The sequence below is a fragment of the Phaseolus vulgaris genome, chromosome 11, assembly GCF_000499845.2.
Source record: "Phaseolus vulgaris cultivar G19833 chromosome 11, P. vulgaris v2.0, whole genome shotgun sequence".
NCBI classification, from domain to species: Eukaryota; Viridiplantae; Streptophyta; class Magnoliopsida; order Fabales; family Fabaceae; genus Phaseolus; species Phaseolus vulgaris.
In genome coordinates, this window is record NC_023749.2 from 52,514,833 (window position 1) to 52,536,002 (window position 21,170).

Here is a 21,170-nt window from a genome sequence, read left to right on the forward strand (position 1 = left end):
ATACTCATCCGTTTGACCTGAAATTTGTCGCGTTTTGTCCCAAATTCAGTGGAGATTCTTACGTGGAATTTCAGGAAAAACTATTTCGGGAGAATTTTTCGAAATTTTGTGCAAACCAAGGCTATCCTCTACCGAAACTTGTGAAATTTCGCCCTACTTTCTGCAATTTTATTCTGGGTCCGTATTGCGCTGAAAAGTTCACACAAGTACTTCATATGTTGTTTGCACCCAGGTAAGGAGGCACGTCCATAAAAATCACAAAAGAGATACGGGGAAGAAAGCCAGGACGTTTTGTTTTCGGAAAACCAGTTTTGTTCACTCTCGGTCTGGGACTTACTACGCCTTACTCCTTGGGTTTTTGGTCTGAAATTTTTACCAGACGTTCGTCACTGTGTCTATTGAGTTTTGGCTGAGATTTGAGCCCAGATTCGTCCACAGATTGGCAATAATTTTTTATTCATCACTGCCAGGCTGAAGGAAGGTTCGTTTGTGTGTGAACTGTTTGATTTTTTCGTGGGGAATACTCATCCGTTTGACCTGAAATTTGTCGCGTTTTGTCCCAAATTCAGTGGAGATTCTTACGTGGATTTCAGGAAAAACTATTTCGGGAGAATTTTTCGAAATTTTGTGCAAACCAAGGCTATCCTCTACCGAAACTTGTGAAATTTCGCCCTACTTTCTGCAATTTTATTCTGGGTCCGTATTGCGCTGAAAAGTTCACACAAGTACTTCATATGTTGTTTGCACCCAGGTAAGGAGGCACGTCCATAAAAATCACAAAAGAAGATACGGGGAAGAAAAGCCAGGACGTTTTGTTTTCGGAAACCAGTTTTGTTCACTCTCGGTCTGGGACTTACTACGCCTTACTCCTTGGGTTTTTGGTCTGAATTTTTACCAGACGTTCGTCACTGTGTCTATTGAGTTTTGGCTGAGATTTGAGCCCAGATTCGTCCACAAGATTGGCAATAAATTTTTATTCATCACTGCCAGGGCTGAAAGGAAGGTTCGTTTGTGTGCGAACTGTTTGATTTTTTCGTGGGCGAATACTCATCCGTTTGACCTGAAATTTGTCGCGTTTTGTCCCAATTCAGTGGAGATTCTTACGTGGAATTTCAGGAAAAACTATTTCGGGAGAATTTTCAGAATTTTGTGCAAACCAAGGCTATCCTCTACCGAAACTTGTGAAATTTCGCCCTACTTTCTGCAATTTTATTCTGGGTCCGTATTGCGCTGAAAAGTTCACACAAGTACTTCTATGTTGTTTGCACCAGGTAAGGAGGCACGTCCATAAAAATCACAAAAGAGATACGGGGAAGAAAGCCAGGACGTTTGTTTTCGGAAACCAGTTTTGTTCACTCTCGGTCTGGGACTTACTACGCCTTACTCCTTGGGTTTTTGGTCTGAAATTTTTACCAGACGTTCGTCACTGTGTCTATTGAGTTTTGGCTGAGATTTGAGCCCAGATTCGTCCCACAGATTGGCAATAAATTTTTTATTATCACTGCCAGGGCTGAAGGAAGGTTCGTTTGTGTGGAAACTGTTTGATTTTTTTCGTGGGGAATACTCATCCGTTTGACCTGAAATTTGTCGCGTTTTGTCCCAATTCAGTGGAGATTCTTACGTGGAATTTCAGGAAAAACTATTTCGGGAGAATTTTTCAGAAATTTTGTGCAAACCAAGGCTATCCTCTACCGAAACTTGTGAAATTTCGCCCTACTTTCTGCAATTTTATTCTGGGTCCGTATTGCGCTGAAAAGTTCACACAAGTACTTCATATGTTGTTTGCACCCAGGTAAGGAGGCACGTCCATAAAGAATCACAAAAGAGATACGGGGAAGAAAAGCCAGGACGTTTTGTTTTCGGAAAACCAGTTTTGTTCACTCTCGGTCTGGGACTTACTACGCCTTACTCCTTGGGTTTTTGGTCTGAATTTTTACCAGACGTTCGTCACTGTGTCTATTGAGTTTTGGCTGAGATTTGAGCCCAGATTCGTCCACAAGATTGGCAATAATTTTTATTCATCACTGCCAGGGCGAAAGGAAGGTTCGTTTGTGTGTGAACTGTTTGATTTTTTTCGTGGGGAATACTCATCCGTTTGACCTGAAATTTGTCGCGTTTTGTCCCAAATTCAGTGGAGATTCTTACGTGGAATTTCAGGAAAAACTATTTCGGGAGAATTTTTCAGAAATTTTGTGCAACCAAGGCTATCCTCTACCGAAACTTGTGAAATTTCGCCCTACTTTCTGCAATTTTATTCTGGGTCCGTATTGCGCTGAAAATTCACACAAGTACTTCATATGTTGTTTGCACCCAGGTAAGGAGGCACGTCCATAAAAATCACAAAAGAGATACGGGGAGAAAAGCCAGGACGTTTTGTTTTCGGAAAACCAGTTTTGTTCACTCTCGGTCTGGGACTTACTACGCCTTACTCCTTGGGTTTTTGGTCTGAAATTTTTACCAGACGTTCGTCACTGTGTCTATTGAGTTTTGGCTGAGATTTGAGCCCAGATTCGTCCCACAAGATTGGCAATAAATTTTTATTCATCACTGCCAGGGCTGAAGGAAGGTTCGTTTGTGTGTGAAACTGTTTGATTTTTTTCGTGGGCGAATACTCATCCGTTTGACCTGAAATTTGTCGCGTTTTGTCCCAAATTCAGTGGAGATTCTTACGTGGAATTTCAGGAAAAACTATTTCGGGAGAATTTTTCAGAATTTTGTGCAAACCAAGGCTATCCTCTACCGAAACTTGTGAAATTTCGCCCTACTTTCTGCAATTTTATTCTGGGTCCGTATTGCGCTGAAAATTCACACAAGTACTTCATATGTTGTTTGCACCCAGGTAAGGAGGCACGTCCATAAAAATCACAAAAAGAGATACGGGGAAGAAAAGCCAGGACGTTTTGTTTTCGGAAAACCAGTTTTGTTCACTCTCGGTCTGGGACTTACTACGCCTTACTCCTTGGGTTTTTGGTCTGAAATTTTTACCAGACGTTCGTCACTGTGTCTATTGAGTTTTGGCTGAGATTTGAGCCCAGATTCGTCCCACAAGATTGGCAATAAATTTTTATTATCACTGCCAGGGCGAAAGGAAGGTTCGTTTGTGTGCGAAACTGTTTGATTTTTTCGTGGGGAATACTCATCCGTTTGACCTGAAATTTGTCGCGTTTTGTCCCAAATTCAGTGGAGATTCTTACGTGGAATTTCAGGAAAAACTATTTCGGGAGAATTTTTCGAAATTTTGTGCAAACCAAGGCTATCCTCTACCGAAACTTGTGAAATTTCGCCCTACTTTCTGCAATTTTATTCTGGGTCCGTATTGCGCTGAAAAGTTCACACAAGTACTTCATATGTTGTTTGCACCCAGGTAAGGAGGCACGTCCATAAAAAATCACAAAAAGAGATACGGGGAAGAAAAGCCAGGACGTTTTGTTTTCGGAAAACCAGTTTTGTTCACTCTCGGTCTGGGACTTACTACGCCTTACTCCTTGGGTTTTTGGTCTGAAATTTTTACCAGACGTTCGTCACTGTGTCTATGAGTTTTGGCTGAGATTTGAGCCCAGATTCGTCCCACAAGATTGGCAATAAATTTTTTATTCATCACTGCCAGGCTGAAAGGAAGGTTCGTTTGTGTGTGAAACTGTTTGATTTTTTTCGTGGGCGAATACTCATCCGTTTGACCTGAAATTTGTCGCGTTTTGTCCCAAATTCAGTGGAGATTCTTACGTGGAATTTCAGGAAAAACTATTTCGGGAGAATTTTTCGAAATTTTGTGCAAACCAAGGCTATCCTCTACCGAAACTTGTGAAATTTCGCCCTACTTTCTGCAATTTTATTCTGGGTCCGTATTGCGCTGAAAAGTTCACACAAGTACTTCATATGTTGTTTGCACCCAGGTAAGGAGGCACGTCCATAAAAAATCACAAAAGAGATACGGGGAAGAAAACCAGGACGTTTTGTTTTCGGAAAACCAGTTTTGTTCACTCTCGGTCTGGGACTTACTACGCCTTACTCCTTGGGTTTTTGGTCTGAAATTTTTACCAGACGTTCGTCACTGTGTCTATTGAGTTTTGGCTGAGATTTGAGCCCAGATTCGTCCCACAAGATTGGCAATAAATTTTTATTATCACTGCCAGGGCTGAAAGGAAGGTTCGTTTGTGTGGAACTGTTTGATTTTTTTCGTGGGCGAATACTCATCCGTTTGACCTGAAATTTGTCGCGTTTTGTCCCAAATTCAGTGGAGATTCTTACGTGGAATTTCAGGAAAAACTATTTCGGGAGAATTTTTCAGAAATTTTGTGCAAACCAAGGCTATCCTCTACCGAAACTTGTGAAATTTCGCCCTACTTTCTGCAATTTTATTCTGGGTCCGTATTGCGCTGAAAAGTTCACACAAGTACTTCATATGTTGTTTGCACCCAGGTAAGGAGGCACGTCCATAAAAAATCACAAAAGAGATACGGGGAAGAAAAGCCAGGACGTTTTGTTTTCGGAAAACCAGTTTTGTTCACTCTCGGTCTGGGACTTACTACGCCTTACTCCTTGGGTGTTTTGGTCTGAAATTTTTACCAGACGTTCGTCACTGTGTCTATGAGTTTTGGCTGAGTTTGAGCCCAGATTCGTCCCACAAGATTGGCAATAAATTTTTTATTCATCACTGCCAGGGCTGAAAGGAAGGTTCGTTTGTGTGGAAACTGTTTGATTTTTTTCGTGGGCGAATACTCATCCGTTTGACCTGAAATTTGTCGCGTTTTGTCCCAAATTCAGTGGAGATTCTTACGTGGAATTTCAGGAAAAACTATTTCGGGAGAATTTTTCGAAATTTTGTGCAAACCAAGGCTATCCTCTACCGAAACTTGTGAAATTTCGCCCTACTTTCTGCAATTTTATTCTGGGTCCGTATTGCGCTGAAAAATTCACACAAGTACTTCATATGTTGTTTGCACCCAGGTAAGGAGGCACGTCCATAAAAAATCACAAAAGAGATACGGGGAAGAAAATCCAGGACGTTTTGTTTTCGGAAAACCAGTTTTGTTCACTCTCGGTCTGGGACTTACTACGCCTTACTCCTTGGGTTTTTGGTCTGAAATTTTTACCAGACGTTCGTCACTGTGTCTATTGAGTTTTGGCTGAGATTTGAGCCCAGATTCGTCCCACAAGATTGGCAATAAATTTTTTATTATCACTGCCAGGGCTGAAAGGAAGGTTCGTTTGTGTGCGAAACTGTTTGATTTTTTTCGTGGGCGAATACTCATCCGTTTGACCTGAAATTTGTCGCGTTTTGTCCCAAATTCAGTGGAGATTCTTACGTGGAATTTCAGGAAAAACTATTTCGGGAGAATTTTTCGAAATTTTGTGCAAACCAAGGCTATCCTCTACCGAAACTTGTGAAATTTCGCCCTACTTTCTGCAATTTTATTCTGGGTCCGTATTGCGCTGAAAAGTTCACACAAGTACTTCATATGTTGTTTGCACCCAGGTAAGGAGGCACGTCCATAAAAAATCACAAAAGAGATACGGGGAAGAAAAGCCAGGACGTTTTGTTTTCGGAAACCAGTTTTGTTCACTCTCGGTCTGGGACTTACTACGCCTTACTCCTTGGGTTTTTGGTCTGAAATTTTTACCAGACGTTCGTCACTGTGTCTATTGAGTTTTGGCTGAGATTTGAGCCCAGATTCGTCCCACAGATTGGCAATAAATTTTTATTATCACTGCCAGGGCTGAAAGGAAGGTTCGTTTGTGTGGAAACTGTTTGATTTTTTTCGTGGGCGAATACTCATCCGTTTGACCTGAAATTTGTCGCGTTTTGTCCCAAATTCAGTGGAGATTCTTACGTGGAATTTCAGGAAAAACTATTTCGGGAGAATTTTTCGAAATTTTGTGCAAACCAAGGCTATCCTCTACCGAAACTTGTGAAATTTCGCCCTACTTTCTGCAATTTTATTCTGGGTCCGTATTGCGCTGAAAAGTTCACACAAGTACTTCATATGTTGTTTGCACCCAGGTAAGGAGGCACGTCCATAAAAAATCACAAAAGAGATACGGGGAAGAAAATCCAGGACGTTTTGTTTTCGGAAAACCAGTTTTGTTCACTCTCGGTCTGGGACTTACTACGCCTTACTCCTTGGGTGTTTTGGTCTGAAATTTTTACCAGACGTTCGTCACTGTGTCTATTGAGTTTTGGCTGAGATTTGAGCCCAGATTCGTCCCACAAGATTGGCAATAAATTTTTTATTGATCACTGCCAGGGCTGAAAGGAAGGTTCGTTTGTGTGTGAAACTGTTTGATTTTTTTCGTGGGGAATACTCATCCGTTTGACCTGAAATTTGTCGCGTTTTGTCCCAAATTCAGTGGAGATTCTTACGTGGAATTTCAGGAAAAACTATTTCGGGAGAATTTTTCGAAATTTTGTGCAAACCAAGGCTATCCTCTACCGAAACTTGTGAAATTTCGCCCTACTTTCTGCAATTTTATTCTGGGTCCGTATTGCGCTGAAAAGTTCACACAAGTACTTCATATGTTGTTTGCACCCAGGTAAGGAGGCACGTCCATAAAAAATCACAAAAGAGATACGGGGAAGAAATCCAGGACGTTTTGTTTTCGGAAAACCAGTTTTGTTCACTCTCGGTCTGGGACTTACTACGCCTTACTCCTTGGGTGTTTTGGTCTGAAATTTTTACCAGACGTTCGTCACTGTGTCTATTGAGTTTTGGCTGAGATTTGAGCCCAGATTCGTCCCACAAGATTGGCAATAAATTTTTATTATCACTGCCAGGGCTGAAAGGAAGGTTCGTTTGTGTGGAAACTGTTTGATTTTTTTCGTGGGCGAATACTCATCCGTTTGACCTGAAATTTGTCGCGTTTTGTCCCAAATTCAGTGGAGATTCTTACGTGGAATTTCAGGAAAAAACTATTTCGGGAGAATTTTTCGAAATTTTGTGCAAACCAAGGCTATCCTCTACCGAAACTTGTGAAATTTCGCCCTACTTTCTGCAATTTTATTCTGGGTCCGTATTGCGCTGAAAAGTTCACACAAGTACTTCATATGTTGTTTGCACCCAGGTAAGGAGGCACGTCCATAAAAAATCACAAAAGAGATACGGGGAAGAAAATCCAGGACGTTTTGTTTTCGGAAAACCAGTTTTGTTCACTCTCGGTCTGGGACTTACTACGCCTTACTCCTTGGGTGTTTTGGTCTGAAATTTTTACCAGACGTTCGTCACTGTGTCTATTGAGTTTTGGCTGAGATTTGAGCCCAGATTCGTCCCACAAGATTGGCAATAAATTTTTTATTGATCACTGCCAGGCTGAAAGGAAGGTTCGTTTGTGTGTGAAACTGTTTGATTTTTTTCGTGGGGAATACTCATCCGTTTGACCTGAAATTTGTCGCGTTTTGTCCCAAATTCAGTGGAGATTCTTACGTGGAATTTCAGGAAAAAACTATTTCGGGAGAATTTTTCAGAAATTTTGTGCAAACCAAGGCTATCCTCTACCGAAACTTGTGAAATTTCGCCCTACTTTCTGCAATTTTATTCTGGGTCCGTATTGCGCTGAAAAGTTCACACAAGTACTTCATATGTTGTTTGCACCCAGGTAAGGAGGCACGTCCATAAAAAATCACAAAAGAGATACGGGGAAGAAAATCCAGGACGTTTTGTTTTCGGAAAACCAGTTTTGTTCACTCTCGGTCTGGGACTTACTACGCCTTACTCCTTGGGTGTTTTGGTCTGAAATTTTTACCAGACGTTCGTCACTGTGTCTATGAGTTTTGGCTGAGATTTGAGCCCAGATTCGTCCCACAAGATTGGCAATAAATTTTTTATTGATCACTGCCAGGGCTGAAAGGAAGGTTCGTTTGTGTGTGAAACTGTTTGATTTTTTTCGTGGGCGAATACTCATCCGTTTGACCTGAAATTTGTCGCGTTTTGTCCCAAATTCAGTGGAGATTCTTACGTGGAATTTCAGGAAAAAACTATTTCGGGAGAATTTTTCGAAATTTTGTGCAAACCAAGGCTATCCTCTACCGAAACTTGTGAAATTTCGCCCTACTTTCTGCAATTTTATTCTGGGTCCGTATTGCGCTGAAAATTCACACAAGTACTTCATATGTTGTTTGCACCCAGGTAAGGAGGCACGTCCATAAAAAATCACAAAAAAGATACGGGGAAGAAAACCAGGACGTTTTGTTTTCGGAAAACCAGTTTTGTTCACTCTCGGTCTGGGACTTACTACGCCTTACTCCTTGGGTGTTTTGGTCTGAAATTTTTACCAGACGTTCGTCACTGTGTCTATGAGTTTTGGCTGAGATTTGAGCCCAGATTCGTCCCACAAGATTGGCAATAAATTTTTATTGATCACTGCCAGGGCTGAAGGAAGGTTCGTTTGTGTGTGAAACTGTTTGATTTTTTTCGTGGGCGAATACTCATCCGTTTGACCTGAAATTTGTCGCGTTTTGTCCCAAATTCAGTGGAGATTCTTACGTGGAATTTCAGGAAAAACTATTTCGGAGAATTTTTCAGAAATTTTGTGCAAACCAAGGCTATCCTCTACCGAAACTTGTGAAATTTCGCCCTACTTTCTGCAATTTTATTCTGGGTCCGTATTGCGCTGAAAATTCACACAAGTACTTCATATGTTGTTTGCACCCAGGTAAGGAGGCACGTCCATAAAAAATCACAAAAGAGATACGGGGAAGAAAACCAGGACGTTTTGTTTTCGGAAAACCAGTTTTGTTCACTCTCGGTCTGGGACTTACTACGCCTTACTCCTTGGGTGTTTTGGTCTGAAATTTTACCAGACGTTCGTCACTGTGTCTATGAGTTTTGGCTGAGATTTGAGCCCAGATTCGTCCCACAAGATTGGCAATAAATTTTTTATTCATCACTGCCAGGCCGAAGGAAGGTTCGTTTGTGTGTGAAACTGTTTGATTTTTTTCGTGGGCGAATACTCATCCGTTTGACCTGAAATTTGTCGCGTTTGTCCCAAATTCAGTGGAGATTCTTACGTGGAATTTCAGGAAAAAACTATTTCGGGAGAATTTTTCAGAAATTTTGTGCAAACCAAGGCTATCCTCTACCAAACTTGTGAAATTTCGCCCTACTTTCTGCAATTTTATTCTGGGTCCGTATTGCGCTGAAAAATTCACACAAGTACTTCCATATGTTGTTTGCACCCAGGTAAGGAGGCACGTCCATAAAAGAATCACAAAAGAGATACGGGGAAGAAAATCCAGGACGTTTGTTTTCGGAAAACCAGTTTTGTTCACTCTCGGTCTGGGACTTACTACGCCTTACTCCTTGGGTGTTTTGGTCTGAAATTTTTACCAGACGTTCGTCACTGTGTCTATTGAGTTTTGGCTGAGATTTGAGCCCAGATTCGTCCCACAAGATTGGCAATAAATTTTTTATTGATCACTGCCAGGGCTGAAAGGAAGGTTCGTTTGTGTGTGAAACTGTTTGATTTTTTTCGTGGGCGAATACTCATCCGTTTGACCTGAAATTTGTCGCGTTTTGTCCCAAATTCAGTGGAGATTCTTACGTGGAATTTCAGGAAAAAACTATTTCGGAGAATTTTTCGAAATTTTGTGCAAACCAAGGCTATCCTCTACCGAAACTTGTGAAATTTCGCCCTACTTTCTGCAATTTTATTCTGGGTCCGTATTGGCTGAAAAGTTCACACAAGTACTTCCATATGTTGTTTGCACCCAGGTAAGGAGGCACGTCCATAAAAAATCACAAAAAGAGATACGGGGAAGAAAATCCAGGACGTTTTGTTTTCGGAAAACCAGTTTTGTTCACTCTCGGTCTGGGACTTACTACGCCTTACTCCTTGGGTGTTTTGGTCTGAAATTTTACCAGACGTTCGTCACTGTGTCTTTGAGTTTTGGCTGAGATTTGAGGCCCAGATTCGTCCCACACGATTGGCAATAAATTTTTTTTCATCACTGCCAGGGCCGAAGGAAGGTTCGTTTGTGTGTGAAACTGTTTGATTTTTTTCGTGGGCGAATACTCATCCGTTTGACCTGAAATTTTCGCGTTTTGTCCCAAATTCAGTGGAGATCTTACGTGGATTTCAGGAAAAAACTATTTCGGGAGAATTTTTCGAAATTTTGTGCAAACCAAGGCTATCCTCTACCGAAACTTGTGAAATTTCGCCCTACTTTCTGAATTTTATTCTGGGTCGTATTGGCTGAAAAAGTTCACAAGTACTTCCTATGTTGTTTGCACCAGGTAGGAGGCACGTCCATAAAAAACACAAAAGGAGATACGGGGAGAAAACCAGGACGTTTTGTTTTCGGAAAACCAGTTTTGTTCACTCTCGGTCTGGGACTTACTCGCCTTACTCCTTGGGTTTTTGGTCTGAAATTTTACCAACGTTCGTCACTGTGTCTTGAGTTTTGGCTGAGATTTGAGCCCAGATTCGTCCCACAGATTGGCAATAAATTTTTATTATCACTGCCAGGGCCGAAGGAACGTTCGTTTGTGTGTGAAACTGTTTCATTTTTTTCGTGGGCGAATACTCATCCGTTTGACCTGAAATTTTCGCGTTTTGTCCGAAATTCAGTGGAGATCTTACGTCGGATTTCAGGAAAAAACTATTTCGGGAGAATTTTTCGGAAATTTTGTGCAAACCAAGGCTATCCTCTACCGAAACTTGTGAAATTTCGCCCTACTTTCTGAATTTTATTCTGGGTCCGTATTGGCTGAAAAAGTTCACACATGTACTTCCATATGTTGTTTGCACCTAGGTAGGAGGCACGTCCATAAAAGAATCACAAAAAGAGATACGGGGAAGAAAATCCAGGACGTTTTGTTTTCGGAAAACCAGTTTTGTTCACTCTCGGTCTGGGACTTATACGCCTTACTCCTTGGGTGTTTTAGTCTGAAACTTTACCACAGTTCGTCACTGTGTCTGTTGAGTTTTGGCTGAGATTTGAGGCCCAGATTCGTCCCACAAGATTGGCAATAAATTTTTTATCGATCACTGCCAGGGCCGGAAGGAAGGTTCGTTTGTGTGTGAAACTGTTTGATTTTTTTCGTGGGCGAATACTCATCCGTTTGACCTGAAATTTGTCGCGTTTGTCCCAAATTCAGTGGAGATTCTTACGTGGATTTCAGGAATAAACTATTTCGGGAGAATTTTCAGAAATTTTGTGCATACCAAGGCTATCCTCTACCAAACTTGTGAAATTTCGCCCTACTTTCTGCAATTTTATTCTGGGTCCGTATTGGCTGAAAAATTCACACAAGTACTTCATATGTTGTTTGCACCCAGGTTAAGAGGCACGTCCATAAAAAACCACAAAAAGGAGATATGGGGAAGAAAATCCAGGACGTTTTGTTTTCGGAAAACCAGTTTTGTTCACTCTCGGTTGGGACTTACTGCGCCTTAGTCCTTGGGTGTTTTGGTCTGAAACTCTTACCAGACGTTCGTCACTGGTGTTTAGTTTTGGCTGAGTTATGAGACCCAAATTTTCCCACAGATTGGCAATAAATTTTTTATCGATCACTGCGGCAGGGCCGGAAGGAAGGTTCGTTTGTGTGTGAAACTGTTTCATTTTTTTCGTGGGCGAATACTCATCCGTTTGACCTGAAATTTGTCGCGTTCTGTCCCAAATTCAGTGGAGATTCTTACGTGGAATTTCAGGAAAAAACTATTTCGGGAGAATTTTTCAGAAATTTTGTGCAAATCAAGGCTATCCTCTACCAAAACTTGTGAAATTTCGCCCTATTTCTGCAATTTTATTGTGGGTCCGTATTGGCGGAAAAAGTTCACACATGTACTTCCATATGTTGCTTGCCCCAGGTAGGAGGCACGTCCATAAAAGAACCACAAAAAGGAGATACGGGGAAGAAAATCCAGGACGTTTTGTTTTCGGAAAACCAGTTTGTTCACTCTCGGTTGGGACTTACTGCGCCTTAGTCCTTGGGTGTTTTGGTCTGAAACTCTTACCAGACGTTCGTCACTGCGTCTGTTGAGTTTTGGCTGAGATTTGAGACCCAAATTTTTCCACACGATTGGCAATAAATTTTGTATCGATCATGCGAGGCCAGGGCCGGAAGGAAGGTTCGTTTGTGTGTGAAACTGTTTGATTTTTTTCGTGGGCGAATACTCATCCGTTTGACCTGAAATTTGTCGCGTTGCGTCCCAAATTCAGTGGAGATTCTTACGTGGAATTTTAGGAAAAAACTATTTTAGGAGAATTTTTCGGAAATTTTGTGCAAATCAAGGCTATCCTCTACCAAAACTTGTGAAATTTCGCCCTACTTTCTGCAATTTTAATTCTGGGTCCGTATTGGGCTGAAAAAGTTCACACATGTACTTCCAATATGTTGTTTGCACCTAGGTTAGGAGGCACGTCCATAAAAGAATCACAAAAAGGAGATACGGGGAAGAAAATCCAGGACGTTTTGTTTTCGGAAAACCAGTTTTGTTCACTCTCGGTCTGGGACTTATTGCGCCTTACTCCTTGGGTGTTTTGGTCTGAAACTCTTACCACATGTTCGTCACTGGTCTGTTGAGTTTTGGTGTGATTTAGTCCCAGATTCGTGCCATACGATTGGCAATAAATTTTTCTTGATCACTGCCAGGGCCAGAGCCGGAAGGAAGGTTCGTTTGTGTGTGAAACTGTTTGATTTTTTTCGTGGGCGAATACGCATCCGTTTGACGTGAAATTTGTCGCGTTTTGTCCCAAATTCAGTGGAGATTATTTCGTGGAATTTCAGGAAAAAACTATTTCAGGAGAATTTTTCGGAAATTTGTGCAAACCAAGGCTATCCTCTAGCAAAACTTGTTAAATTTCGCCCTACTTTCTGCAATTTTAATTCTGGGTCCGTATTGTGCTGAAAAAGTTCACACAAGTACTTCCATATGTTGTTTGCACCCAGGTTAAGAGGCACGTCCATAAAAGAACCACAAAAAGGAGATACGGGGAAGAAAATCCAGGACGTTTTGTTTTGGGAAAACCAGTTTTGTTCACTCTCGGTTTGGGACTTACTACGCCTTAGTCCTTGGGTGTTTTGGTCTGAAACTCTTACCAGATGTTCGTCACTGGTCTGTTGAGTTTTGGCTGAGATTTGAGACCCAAATTTTCCCACACGATTGGCAATAAATTTTTTATCGATCATTGCGAGGTCAGGGCCGGAAGGAAGGTTCGTTTGTGTGTAAACTGTTTGATTTTTTTCGTGGGCGAATACTCATCCGTTTGACCTGAAATTTGTCACGTTCCGTCCCAAATTCAGTGGAGATTCTTACGTGGAATTTCAGGAAAAAACTATTGTTGGAGAATTTTTCGGAATTTTGTGCAAAGCAAGGCTATCCTATACCAAACTTGTGAAATTTCGCCCTACTTTCTGCAATTTTAATTCTGGGTCCGTATTGGGCGGAAAAAGTTCACACATGTACTTCCATATGTTGCTTGCGCCCAGGTTAGGAGGCACGTCCATAAAAGAACCACAAAAAGGAGATACGGGGAAGAAAATCCAGGACATTTTGTTTTCGGAAAACCAGTTTTGTTCACTCTCGGTCTGGGACTTATTGCGCCTTACTCCTTGGGTGTTTTGGTCTGAAACTCTTACCACATGTTCGTCACTGCGTCTGTTGAGTTTTCGCTGTGATTTAAGGCCCAGATTCGTCCCACAAGATTGGCAATAAATTTTTTATCGATCACTGCCAGGGCCGGAAGGAAGGTTCGTTTGTGTGTGAAACTGTTTGATTTTTTTCGTGGGCGAATACTCATCCGTTTGACCTGAAATTTGTCGCGTTCTGTCCCAAATTCAGTGGAGATTCTTACGTGGATTTTCAGGAATAAACTATTTCGGGAGAAATTTTCAGAAATTTTGTGCAAACCAAGGCTATCCTCTACCAAAACTTGTGAAATTTCGCCCTACTTTCTGCAATTTTAATTCTGGGTCCGTATTGTGCTGAAAAAGTTCACACAAGTACTTCCATATGTTGTTTGCACCCAGGTTAAGAGGCACGTCCATAAAAGAACCACAAAAAGGAGATATGGGGAAGAAAATCCAGGACGTTTTGTTTTCGGAAAACCAGTTTTGTTCACTCTCGGTTTGGGACTTACTGCGCCTTAGTCCTTGGGTGTTTTGGTCTGAAACTCTTACCAGACGTTCGTCACTGCGTCTGTTTAGTTTTGGCTGAGTTATGAGACCCAAATTTTTCCCACACGATTGGCAATAAATTTTTTATCGATCACTGCGATGGCAAGGGCCGGAAGGAAGGTTCGTTTGTGTGTGAAACTGTTTCATTTTTTTCGTGGGCGAATACTCATCCGTTTCACCTGAAATTTTTCGCGCTCTGTCCCAAATTCAGTGGAGATACTTACGTGGAATTTCAGGAAAAAACTATTTCGGGAGAATTTTTCAGAAATTTTGTGCAAACCAAGGCTATCCTCTACCGAAACTTGGGAAATATCGCCCTAGTTTCGGAAATTTTTATTCTGGGTCCGTATTGTGCTGAAAAGGTTCACACAAGTACTTCCATATGTTGTTTGCACCCAGGTAAGGAGGCACGTCAATAAAAGAATCACAAAAAGGAGATACGGGGAAGAAAATCCAGGACGTTTTGTTTTTGGAAAACCAGTTTTGTTCACTCTCGGTCTGGGACATACTGCGCCTTACTCCTTGGGTGTTTTGGTCTGAAACTCTTACCAGACATTCGTCACTACGTCTGTTGAGTTTTGGCTGAGATTTGAGACCCAAATTTGTCCCACACGATTGGCAATAAATTTTTTATCGATCACTGCGAGGGCCAGGGCCGGAAGGAAGGTTCGTTTGTGTGTGAAACTGTATGATTTTTTTCGTGGGCAAATACTCATCTGTTTCACCTGAAATTTGTCGCGTTCTGTCCCAAATTCAGTGGTGATTCTTACGTGGAATTTCAGGAAAAAGCTATTTAGGGAGAATTTTCCGGAAATTTTGTGCAAAACCAAGGCTATCCTCTACCGAAACTTGTGAAATTTCGCCCAACTTTCGGCAATTTTTATTCTAGGTCCGTATTGCGCTGAAAATGTTCACACAAGTACTTCTATATGTTGTTTGCACCCAGGTAAGGAGGCACGTCCATAAAAGAATCACAAAAAGGAGATACGGGGAAGAAAATCCAGGACGTTTTGTTTTCGGAAAACCAGTTCTTTTCACTCTCGGTCTGGGACTTATTGCGCCTTACTCGTTGGGTGTTTTGGTCTGAAACTTTTACCAGAAGTTCGTCTCTGCGCCTGTTGAGTTTTGGCGGAGATTTGAGGCCCAAATTCGTCCCCCAAGATTGGCAATAAATTTATTATTGATCACTGCCAGGGCCAGTGCCGGAAGGAAGGTTCGTTTGTGAGTGAAACTGTTTGATTTTTTTCGTGGGCGATTACTCATCCGTTTGACCTGAAAGTTGTCGCGTTCTGTCCCACATTCAGTGGAGATTCTTACATGGAATTTCAGGAAAAAACTATTTGGGGAGAATTTTTCAGAAATTTTGTCCAAACCAAGGCTATCCTCTACCAAAACTTTTTAAATTTCGCCCTATTTTCTGCAATTTTTATTCTAGGTCCGTATTGCATTGAAAAAGTTCACACAAGTACTTCCATATGTTGTTTGCACCCAGCTAAGGAGGCACGTCCATAAAAGAATCACAAAAAGGATATACGGGGAAGAAAATCCAGGACGTTGTGTTTTCGGAATACCAATTTCGTTCACTCTCGGTCTGGGACTTACTACGCCTTACTCCTTGGGTGTTTTGGTCTGAAATTTTTACCAGACGTTCGTCACTGTGTCTATTGAGTTTTGGCTGAGGTTTGAGGTTCAGATTCGTCCCACAAGATTGGCAATAAATTTATTATTGATCACTGCCAGGGCTGAAAGGAAGGTTCGTTTGTGAGCGAAACTGTTTGATTGTTTTTGTGGGCGAATATTCATTCGTTTGACCTGAAATTTGTCGCGTTTTGTCCCAAATTCAGTGGAGATTCTTACGTGAAATTTCAGGAAAAAACTATTTCGGGAGAATTTTTTGGAAATTTTGTGCAAACCAAGGCTATCCTCTACCGAAACTTTTGAAATTTCGCCCTACTTTCGGAATTTTTTATTCGGGGTCCGTATTGCGCTGAAAAAGTTCACACAAGTACTTCCATATGTTGTTTGCACCCAGGTAAGGAGGCACGTCCATAAAAGAATCACAAAAAGGAGATACGGGGAATAAAATCCAGGACGTTTTATTTTCGGAAAACCAGTTTTGTTCACTCTCGGTCTGGGACTTACTGCGCCTTACTCCTTGAGTGTTTTGGTCTGAAACTCTTACCAGATGTTCGTCACTGCGTCTGTTGAGTTTTGGCTGAGATTTGAGGCCCAGATTCGTTCCACAAGACTGGCAATAAAATTTTGATCGATCACTGCTAGGGCCAGGGCCGGAAGGAAGGTTCGTTTGTGAGTGAAACTGTTTCATTTTTTTCGTGGGCGAATACTCATCCGTTTGACCTGAAATTTTTCGCGTTCTGTCCCACATTCAGTGGAGATTCTTACGTGGAATTTCAGGAAAAAACTATTTCGGGAGAATTTTTCGGAAATTGTTTGCAAACCAAGGCTATCCTCTACCGAAACTTGTGAAATTTCGCCCTACTTTCGGCAATTTTTATTCTGGGTCCGTATTGCGCTGAAAATGTTCACACAAGTACTTCCATATGTTGTTTGCACCCAGGTAAGGAGGCACGTCCATAAAAGAATCACAAAAAGGAGATACGGGGAAGAAAATCCAGGACGTTTTGTTTTCGGAAAACAAGTTTTGTTCACTCTCGGTCTGGGACTTACTGCGCCTTACTCCTTCGGTGTTTTGGTCTGAAACTTTTACCAGACGTTCGTCACTGTGTCTATTGAGTTTTGGCTGAGGTTTGAGGCCCAGATTCGTCCCACAAGATTGGCAATAAATTTATTATTGATCACTGCCAGGGCTGAAAGGAAGGTTCGTTTGTGAGCGAAACTGTTTGATAGTTTTTGTGAGCGAATACTCATTCGTTTGACCTGAAATTTGTCACGTTTTGTCCCAAATTCAGTGGAGATTCTTACGTGGAATTTCAGGAAAAAACTATTTCTGGAGAATTTTTCGAAAATTTTGTGCAAACCAAGGCTATCCTCTACCAAAACCTGTGAAATTTCGCCCTACTTTCTGCAGTTTTTATTCTGGGTCCTATTGTGCTGAGAAAGTTCACACAAGTACTTCCATATGTTGTTTGCACCCAGGTAAGGAGGCACGTCCATAAAAGAATCACAAAGAGGAGATACGGTAAAGAAAATCCAGGACGTTTTGTTTTCGGAAAACAAGTTTTGTTCACTCTCGGTCTGGGACTTACTGCGCCTTACTCCTTCGGTGTTTTGGTCTGAAACTCTTACCAGACGTTCGTCACTGCGTATTTTGAGTTTTGACTGAGATTTGTGGCCCAGATTCCTCCCACACGATTGGCAATAAATTTTTTATCGATCACTGCCAGGGCCAGGGCCGGAGGGAAGGTTCGTTTGTGTGTGAAACTGTTTCATTTTTTTCGTGGGCGAATACTCATCCGTTTGACCTGAAATTTTTTGCGTTCTGTCCCACATTCAGTGGAGATTCTTACATGGAATTTCAGGAAAAAACTATTTCGGGAGAATTTTTCGGAAATTTTGTGCAAACCAAGGCTATCATCTACCAAAACTTGTGAAATTTCGCCCTACTTACTGCAATTTTTATTCTGGGTCCGTATTGCGCTGAAAAAGTTCACACAAGTACTTCCATATGTTGTTCGCACCCAGGTAAGGAGGCACGTCCATAAAAGAATCACAAAAAGAAGATACGGGAAAAAAAATCCAGGACGTTTTGTTTTCGGAAAACCAGTTTTGTTCTCTCTCGGTCTGGTACTTACTGTGCTTTACTGCTTGGGTGTTTTGGTCTGAAACTCTGACCAGACGTTCATCACTGCGTCTGTTAGGTTTTGGCTGAGATTTGAGGCCCAGATTCCTCACACACGATTGATAATAAATTTTTTATCGATCACTGCCAGGGCTGGGGCCGGAAGGAAGGATCATTTGTGTGTGAAACTGTTTGATTTTTTTCGTGGGCGAATACTCATCTGTTTGACCTGAAAATTGTCTCGTTCTGTCCCATATTCAGTGGAGATTCTTACGTGGAATTTCAGGAAAAAACTATTTCGGGAGAATTTTTCAAAAATTTTGTGCAAACCAAGGCCCTCTACCAAAACCTGTGAAATTTCGCCCTACTTTCTGCAGTTTTTATTCTGGGTCCGTATTGTGCTGAGAAAGTTCACACAAGTACTTCCATATGTTGTTTGCACCCAGGTAAGGAGGCACGTCCATAAAAGAATCACAAAGAGGAGATACGGTAAAGAAAATCCAGGACGTTTTGTTTTCGGAAAACAAGTTTTGTTCACTCTCGGTCTGGGACTTACAGCGCCTTACTCCTTGGGTGTTTTGGTCTGAAACTCTTACCAGACGTTCGTCACTGCGTCTGTTGGATATTGGCTGAGATTTGAGGCCCAGATTCGTCTCACACGATTGGCAATAAATTTTTTATCGATCACCGCCAGGGCCAGGGCCGGAAGGAAGGTTCGTTTGTGTGTGAAACTGTTTGATTTTTTCGTGGGCAAATACTCATCCATTTGACCTGAAATTTGTCGCGTTCTATCCCAAATTCAGTGGAGATTCTTACGTGGAATTTCAGGAAAAAACTATTTCGGGAGAATATTTCGGAAATTTTGTGCAAACCAAGGCTCCTCTACCAAAACTTGTGAAATTTCGCCCTACTTTCTGCAATTTTTATTTTGGGTCCGTATTGCGCAGAAAAAGTTCACACAAGTACTTCCATATGTTGTTTGCACCCAGGTAAGGAGGCACGTCCATAAAAGAATCACAAAAAGGAGATACGGGGAAGAAAATCCAGGACGTTTTGTTTTCGGAAAACCAGTTTTGTTCACTCTCGGTCTGGGACTTACTGCACCTTACTCCTTAGGTGTTTTGGTCTGAAACTCTTACCAGACGTTCGTCACTGCGTCTGTTGAGTTTTGGCTGAGATTTGAGGCCCAGATTCGTCCCACAGGATTGGCAATTAAGTTTTTATCGATCACTGCCAGGGCTAGGGCCGGAGGGAAGGTTTGTTTGTGTGTGAAACTGTTTCATTTTTTTCGTGGGCGAATACTCATCCGTTTGACCTGAAATTTGTCGCGTTCCGTCCCAATTCAGTGGAGATTGTTACGTCAAATTTCAGGAAAAAACTATTTCAGGAGAATTTTTCAGAAATTTTGTGCAAACCAAGGCTATCCTCTACCAAAACTTGTGAAATTTCGCCCTACTTTCGGCAATTTTATTTTGGGTTCGTACTGCGTTGAAAAATTCATACAAGTACTTTCATATGTTGTTTGCACCCAGGTAAGGAGGCACGTCCATAAACACATCACAAAAAGAAGATACGGGGAAGAAAAGCCAGGATGTTTTGGTTTCGGAAAACCAGTTTTGTTCACTCTCGCTCTGGGACTTAGTACGCCTTATTCCTTGGGTTATTTTTTCTGACATTTTTACCAGTCATTCGCCATTGTGCCTACTGAATTTTGGCTGAGATTTGAGACCCGAATTTGTCCCACAAAATATGGAATAAGGTTTTTATTCATCACTGCCATGGCCGAATCGAAGGTTCGTTTGTGTGTGAAATTGTTTGATTTTTTTCGTGGGTGAATACTCATCCGTTTGTCCTGAAATTTGTCGTGTTTTGTCCCAAATTCAATCGAGATTCTAACGTGGAATTTCAGGAAAAAATTATTTCGGGAGAATTGTTCATAAATTTTGTTGAAAACCAAGGCTATCATCTACCGAAACTTGTGAAATTTCGCCCTACTTTCAGCAATTTTATTCTGGATCCGTATTGCGTTGAAAAAATTCACAAAAGTACTTTCATATGTTTTTTGCACCCAGGTAAGGAGGCACGTCCATAAACAGATCACACAAAAAAAATACGAGGAAGAAAAGTCATGACGTTTTGTGTTCGGAAGACCAGTTTTGTTCACTCTCAGTCTGGGACTTACTACGCCTTACTCCTTGTGTATTTTGGTCTGAAATTTTTACCAGTCATTCTTCATTGTGTCTACTGAGTTTTGGCTGAGATTTGAGCCCCAAATTCGAAAACGGGATTTGCGATAAATTTTTTATTCATCACTGCCAGTGCCGAAAGGAAGGTTCGTTTGTGTGTGAAACTCTTTGATTTTTTTCGTGCGTGTATACTCATCCGTTTGATCTGAAATTTGTCTCGTTTTGTCCCAAATTCAGTCGAGATTCTTACGTGGAATTTTAGGAAAAAACTATTTCGGGAGAATTTTTCATAAATTTTATTGAAAACCAAGGCTATCATCTACCGAAACTTGTGAAATTTCGCCGTACTTTCGGCAATTTTATTCTAGGTCCGTATTGCGTTGAAAAAATTCACACAAGTACTTTTATATGTTGTTTGCACCCAGGTAAGGAGGCACGTCCATAAACAGATCAATGACAGTTTATATCGTGATTTGTTCAAGTACCACGAATATACTCTTACATCGTCTAAGAGTCGAGGTCAATGACAGTTTATATATTCTTTCCTCCTTCAATCAAATGAAATATTTTTTAAAAACAACAGCTTACAAAACAAAACGAAAAATACATCTATTAGATTGTGGGGATTGATCGATGCTATCATAACAGAAACTGAAAGAAAGTTCATACCTTAATTGAATTTGAGTTTTAGCTAGCATGCAGAAACTTTATTGTGAATCTCAAACAAAGATCCATCAAAGCATTTTTCATAGCAGCAGATGATGCATATTTTCACACATTAAGCTTCTGATCTGCATCATCAGCATTCTGCTTCAACCTCTGCTATTTTTTTAAAATAAATTATTTTATCTCTAGCTATTATATTTTTAATTACAAAATTAAATAAATTTGTGGTTTTAAAATTTTATTAAGTTTTATTTATTTATTTTGATTCTTAAGATACTTTAGCCAAAATGATAAAAATAATGTTTAAAAATACAAACAAGAACCCCTTTTATAAAACTAAGTTTAAACAAAACTTGGCTACAGTTTTTATATAATTTGTGAACGGAATCTTGAACTTTTTTTTATAAAAAATCTAGTACATAACTAATCCTTTTGTTTTGCAAAATA